This window comes from Triticum dicoccoides, chromosome 7B, assembly GCF_002162155.2.
Source record: "Triticum dicoccoides isolate Atlit2015 ecotype Zavitan chromosome 7B, WEW_v2.0, whole genome shotgun sequence".
NCBI lineage: Eukaryota > Viridiplantae > Streptophyta > Magnoliopsida > Poales > Poaceae > Triticum > Triticum dicoccoides.
The window spans coordinates 688,493,324-688,500,726 of record NC_041393.1 but is presented as its reverse complement, the minus strand read 5'-3'; the positions used below and the strand labels follow the sequence as shown (position 1 = coordinate 688,500,726).

The 7,403-nt window shown below is 41.8% G+C and overlaps 1 long non-coding RNA gene across 1 annotated transcript; it reads right to left on the bottom strand.

Annotated features, from left to right (window-relative positions):
• Window positions 1-4,237: 4,237 nt before the first annotated feature.
• LOC119335325 lies at window positions 4,238-6,891 on the bottom strand. Its single transcript, XR_005161820.1, has 2 exons — window positions 6,692-6,891; window positions 4,238-4,787 (listed from the first exon to the last, which is right to left on the bottom strand). It is a non-coding gene; the product is annotated as an uncharacterized LOC119335325 (long non-coding RNA).
• Between the last annotated feature and the right edge of the window lie 512 nt (window positions 6,892-7,403).

The window sequence follows — 7,403 nt, the reverse complement described above, 5'->3', positions numbered from 1 at the left end:
ACTCAAAGTAAGATCTACACCGACTTGTCAACTTCCGTTGCACTCCGGATTCGGTAACGATGGTTGATCACAACCCATTATGCATCTGCATATTGTTCTTGGGTGATCGTAGATTCGTAGGTGTGAAATTTTTTGTTTTCTACTGCATTTCCCAACATCGGATGCTTGCGAGAGGGGGTAATCATAAGTGGGAGGCTTGTTCAAGTAAGAACAACACCCAAGCGCCGGTCCACCCACATATCAAATTATGAAAGTAGCGAACGTGAATCAAATAAACATGATGAAAATGACCAGATGAATTCCCATGTGTCCTCAAGAACGCTTTGCTTGCTATAAGAGAACATTCCGGCATGTACTTTGCTATAAAAAGGATTCGGCTACATTGCTGCACATTTGTTACTATTGCTACCTGCTACTTGTTATGAATTGCCTTGCCATCAAACTATCTGGTACCGATAATAACAGTGCTTGCAAAGAATACCTTGCTGAAAATCGCTTGTCATTCCCTTCTCCTCCTCGTTGGGTTCGATACTCTTACTTATCGAAAGGATTATGATTGATCTCCTATATTTGTGGGTCATCAGTGGGTGTGTGGGTTTCAACCTTATTTTCGAAAAAGTGTGGCTGTGTGTGTGCACGCACGCGCACGCACTGCCTTTGCATGGTTTTCTTGTTAACTGGGTCAACTCTCTTCTTCTCAATGGCATCGCACATACCTGCCATCTAATGAGGTTCATAATGTGTATTCACTGTTATTTCTAGTTTGTTCTTTTATTAGATAATTATTGGATGGTGGTATTGATTCCATTAGTTTGGAGGACAACTGAATTGGAAAATCAGTTTTAGGTCGGATTCCGCAAACAACTAGGATCTCCCCAACCCAATATGGAAATCCACACACTCGAATCACATGGAATCTTCCCATTGTGTTTTCCTCACTTGGCCCTGACCACACTACTTCAACTAGCCATGCCCTCTTCCATTTCTTGACCATGCCGCTTCCTCCTCAACCATCGTCCACATTCCCTCGTCTACCATGTTGTCACGTCGCCTCATCTCTCTTGTTGTCGACGCTACCATTGCCTCTTCGAGGGGGCCTCTTTCATTGTTTGTCACAAGGGACCCATATCCTTGTTCACAATCACCTCTCCTTTGTCATCAACACATTACCTGAACCCAAAGCCTGAACCTAGTTACAAAAACACAAACAATAACATTTTCCAATTTTGAAATATTATTTTGAAGACATTTTGAGGATATATAAAAGCATTATGGTGCTTATATTTTTATTAAAATCTTTAGGTATTTCGGGCTTTCTGGCCAAAAAACAAAGCGAAATTCGGCCCAACCGCCAGACTTTGGGCTCGGAATGCCTTTTTTGTTCATTCTATTTTTTTTCTTTGTATTTTTTGAATTCATAAATTTCGAAAAATGTTCAATATCTTCAAACATAATTCTCAATTTCAAATTTGTTTGGTTTCCAAAAGTTGTTCGGAATTTCAAAAAATGTTCCCATTTTTTAAAAAATATTGTGTTTACAAAAGGTGTTCAAAATTTCCAAAAAATGTACACATTATCAACAAATATTTGGAACTTAGTGTTTTAAAAAAAAATTGTTTTGAAAATTTTCTCACAAATTTCAAAAAAGTTTGTGCTTTCAAAATTTTGTTTGTCTAACACAAAATGTTCTTGTTAAAATATGTTCAATTTTTTCTCAGTTTCAAAAATTATTAGAGAGTATGAAAAAGTGTTCGTGTTTTCTAAAAATGTTCATGTTAAAAAAATGTTTAAATCTTAGTTAATTTTTAGAAAAAACTGACCGAGAAAACTATGCTACAGTATTTCAGTTCAATGTAGTGTTTCCTTGGTTTGTTGTCAACTAGGAAACATGCCCGTTGCAACCCCGTGCGTTGCAACAGGGAAAAGAAAATTAGCATGCACATATATCTCAATACACAAAACCAAATGAAGCATCTGGTTAGCTTTATTCTCGTCGTGAAGGGTGTAAAGAATGAGAAGCACGAGAAGAAACACATAAGAGTGATTACATAACATAATAAAAATATTGTATTGTTCTTCGACCGTGCATGCATATATGATTTTATTGTGTGTATGCTAACCATGAAGTCTTCGTCGTATAGATGTACCAACTTCCTCTTCAGTTGCAGCATGTGCTGGGTTCTCCATCGCAATTGATTTCTTGCATGGTGTGTTGCGCTTCAATTCACGGTTAGCTGTGATTTGTCTTATTCTAGTTTTCTTTTGCTATGGCTGCATATTTGCATATTTCTGCCTTTCTCTTGCGCATTTTTTGTCTTTTGTGTTAGCTCCATATTTGCATATTTCTACCTCCTTTGTGTATATTTCTTTTTGCAACTGAGTTGAATCCTTAATTGTTTTGTTTTGCTGATAGGCTTGGCGTCGCTTTTTCAATTTTTCCTGCTTTTCTTCATTGATCATCCGTGCATACCACCCTCTATATCTTTTATTTCTTTGTGCCTTGGCATCCAGGACTGGAGATAGCGACCAAAATTGCTTCGCTGCATGTGAGTTTTGTATATTGTATGAATATATTATGTTTATTTAAAAGAAGAAACTGATTAGATTTTGCATCATAAATAAAACTTATGTAGCTACTTGTAAGTTACTTAGATTATATTGGACATCAACATCAGAATATATGTGTTGTTTCTACATTGAAAATTGCTTCTGGAGACCGAGCTCCATGAAGCCCTCCATTTGCAAAATTCGAAATTCATATTTCTACGTCTAAAAAAATTATGAAACAGTTATGCATGGAGGCATAATGTACATGTGTATAAATTTTCTAATAAAGCAAGGTAAAATTATCATACATAGAATTAGTAAGTTTTCTCTTACCTATCAATAATGTTATCTCAGTTTGTCAGTTAGTTAGATGCTTTACATTACTGTCTTAAACAAAGATAATGCCAGTATTATAATCATGTTGGTAGAATATTACAATTTTCATAATTACCCAAGCTATTTTAATAAACTAAACGACTTTCATTTACTATATCCTTTTGTTCAAATAATATATTTTGTAGTGCGGTATCCATAAAGAAAATTTTGAAATAAGCATGAAGAGTCAACCAATGTCGGTGGACGTGTTGATAGAGTGTCAGGTGTTTTCTGGATGCAGTTTAGCAAACAAAAAATGATATTGAAATAAGAGCACTGATATACACACAATATTTGTCGTCCGACTTCAGTACGGCGTTGAAGAACGGACCATAGATACATAGTGATGAAGCATCTCACACTGACATCAGACAATAAAAATGTCCTACACACAACACTTTTTAGGAATTAATAAATTACCTAGATGCAATTGTTCCTCCATACCAAATTAAGCCTGAATCCGCTCGAGCTCCTTATTTGCGTTGCCCAGCATCCGGCCATAACAATTTGTGCACGTCAGGAATCATCTGGCAGCCAGCTTCTGGGTATGTGCAAGTTTTACACGTATCTTAACTGCTGTGGTTTGATATGAGAAGTCGAGGTGGGACTAATTCAAAATTATGCTGCTGCTCAACGGGTCGCTTGTATTAGGTTGGACGTAGAGGTCACGAGTTCGATCCTGCTTGTTGCCAGCTATTTTTTGCGTTGTTTCATACAGTAGATGGGCCCGCAAAGTTGGCCCATGGTGACGAAGAAAATCTGGTCCACAGCGGATAGCTCGGTCAACGGACAAAAATTATCGTAATGATGGCGGACGAAAATCATCTAGGTAAAATAGTACCACCTCGGATGTAGAAAATAATATAGATGAAAAAAAACTGAAAGCCTAACATTTACGGCAGCAGACCTGCAGTATTCGGTGGTACAGAGTTCACTTTTTTTTTGAGGCTGCTACAGAGTTCACGTACGTACGAAGGAAGACGCGAAACGGCTTAATGGGCTGGCCCGGTCCGCCCGCTCCTGTGCGAACGGGGGCAATTTGACGCCTGATGCCTTCAAACAAATTCTCGGCATGCATCATTAGCGTACGTATACATAGCTGCAATCGAGAGCCTAAATCTCAAGCCATGCCCAAACATGATTAAATCCTGATTGCCGAGCAAACAAAAAAATAGTTCAATACAGTATTACCCAGAGCAAGTCAACGAGCACTCTCCAACCAAACCACCTGATTCTTTGCTTGCACCAGCGACCTATGCTGACTTGAAATCAGAACCAATATCAATACCAACAATTCTACTAGTAGAAAACATGAGAGCAAATCTGCAGGCCATCGCTGCCCAGCAGGGGTACCACTGTACTGTTCTATTAGCAAAATAATTGCGTAAACAGATTTCACAGGGTAAGAAGAACCTCAAGGGAACAATCACAGAACCGTTGTAAGGCCGCAACAGATATGCAACATACGGTTAGTTCAAGCATGCCCATCCAACTAGTCGAACCGACCGCCCTCATATCGCTCAGGCTGCCTCCCCTGAGTCTACAGGTAGGGAGACCAATTTGCCTCCTATATATGCATGGCATCTCCACCGCAACGCACGCACCGGACCGCCACGGGACTGGAGGTCAACCATCTTTGCTGGATGCCTCGTGGTCCAGGTGTGGCTTACATGAACCCAGGTACTGTCGACGCCAGCCTGGAAACCCGTGAGCATCATGGCGGATCACCATCTTATCAACGGCTGCGTCACTACGGGCGGATGCATCGCTTGTCTCTCTTCACGCCCATCTCCGCTCGACGCAGACATTTGGCCCGTTGTACAACTCCTTGATCCACCGCAGCTTCATTCCCCATTCCACGTAAGCTGCAAACCGCAGAATAGAAGCAAGCGGTCAGTAACCACAGTAGTATATTTCTGATAACAGCCTCACTGCTTCCAATGTGCAACACAAATGAAGTGATCGAACCACTACTGCAAAGACGTATTGTTATCAGATGACACCACATCATCCATGCGATGCGTTTTACGTTTGGCAATACTTGGAACCAATGACCCTGAAGTAACTATGCAATTTATTACTGAAGGTTTGCCAGCAGGGCTCATCTGTTGATTTCCCAGTGCTTCTTCCAACAACTCATGAGCTGCATAACAGGTCAATGATATTGAGTATTCAAGCATACATACATAACCATTGCCACTCCCTCTGTAATGAAATATAAGAGCGTTTAGATCACTCTTATATTTCATTACAGAGAGAGCACAAAACAAATGGTAGAGATTGACTCAGAAGAAGGTTAATCCTTCTATCCCTCCATGGCATGTTTTTTTTTTCTGACAGATTATACATAAGTCTGCAGATTTCGGCGGCCTTGCAAAACCAGATCAAGATGGTAAGCTTAGATTGAGGATGTGATTCAGTGTTTACAGTACACTAACCATTTTTAAGTGCAGAAAAAACCCATTTAGGTTTAACATGAATGCTATCAGAGGATAAGATGACTTGAACTTACTATGACACATCTTAGAGCAAGGGTGCGTATGGAAACCAAACAAACAAAATTCCAGATTTCACCAATGACATATTATTATGCGTATCCTCTTGGTTGTATACACTATGGCTTCGATCATGGCACACGTCTAATTCACCAACAAATGAAAGCACCCGCCTTATTCCCACTGACTGAAAATAGAAGTTTCACAGCATCTTGGTTTGATATTAATACTATTGTGGACTGCATAATGTCGTAAGGCTCTAGCATATTTTTTGGAAGTAAACAATTATGGCTCCAACGGATGCCCACAACCACCAATCAGAAACAAAATTTCAATAGCATTGTGTTTCAATATTGATATTTTCTCGACAGTAAAAGAATCAGAATACCTGACGAAAGCCAGCCATCACGAATTTGTCAGTCAGGCTACAAAAATCACTCCAAACTTTAACCATGCGGTGGTCCAAAATGTTTTCCAAATCACACCAAAGCAGCTGAGCTTAGTGGCGCAAACATTGATAGAGATTTCCAAAAATAATGATGGCTTGGAAGTGCTTGTGTAATTCCAATGCTCTGAAGATACCCAGGACGACCTCGTATGTACTTACAATTTCTTAACCAAGTTCTTTGCTAAGATTAAACCTGTGTGCATAAAGGGCTGTAATGAAACCTCTGCACACCTAATCCTAATAACCAAGTTCTGGGCTACTGCCTAATCCTAATTTACAAACGGGGATACTTTTTGGCAAACGGGGATACCCTACATAAAAAGTTTTATCCTCACACCTCGCCGGCCGGGGCCCTCCTCCTCCTCTCACCCTCTAACCCTAACCGGCTACTGCCTAATCCTAATTTACAAACGGGGATACTTTTTGGCAAACGGGGATATCCTACATAAAAAGTTTTATCCTCACACCTCGCCGGCCGGGCCCTCCTCCACCTCGCCGGCCAGGGCCCTCCTCCTCCTCTCACCCTCTAACCCTAACCGGCCCTGGGCCCCTCCTCCTCCTCTCACCCTCTAACCCCTCCTCCTCCTCTCACCCTAATCCTCCTCCTCTCACCCTCTAACCCTAATCCTCCTCCTCTCACCCTCTAACCCTAAGCCCTAACCCTGCCCACAACTAAATCCTGAACCCTATACCAAGCGCTCTCCTCTACTTCCACTGCTACTTGGTGATGACTCCGTTGAGGCCTGTTTCTATAAACTGGTCGAATTCCCCGCAGACGAGCAGTATGGGACTAAACAAACTTCAGCTGTAGTTCAGTTGCCCTTACCCGAGTGCCCGCCGCCCGCCGCCCGCCAGTGCCTCCCGTCTTACGCCGCCCACGCGTCGCCGGTTTGGGGAGAACGGCAATTTCGCCGTCCAGCCGGTGATGTGCGCGTCGCCTCCGCCTCCGCCGCGTGCTGCCGCCGTGATGCACGGGCGCTCCGGCGGCTAGGGTTTCGGCCGGGGTCGAGCGAATTTTGTCGGAGAAGCCAGTAGCCACGCTGATGCGCAACGATTTGGGTCTTGTTGCTTCCTAGAGTGCGTATTGGGCCTTCGATGTTTGGGTATTCGGCCACAAGCTGTAGCCGGACCCGTGCAGCTGGCCCAAATCCCTACATCGCAGATTCTTTTTTTTGTTGACTAAATTAGTCGCCATTCACGTTGTTAAATCTTTGACGATCAGCCAGCAGAGCATTATCAGAAAATGCATGTGGGCGTGTACATGTATCATGCACTCCTGTGTTGCACGCCCCCCCTAAAAAAATGTATGTTGCACGTACATGAGCTAGTTTTTTTTTTAGTCCGAACGTATGGTTGAGATGTTGCGTTTGCACAGTTTTTGCAATCATATTTCCTCTAAACCCTGTACCGGCAAAATACACGCATTATATGCCATGCCTCATTATCTTTGTTAGGAGATTGTTTAGAGATGGTCAAGGTATTTTACTGTTAAGTTGCACCTCCAAACCAGGTAACCAAGAGCCTAGCCACGTTCAAAA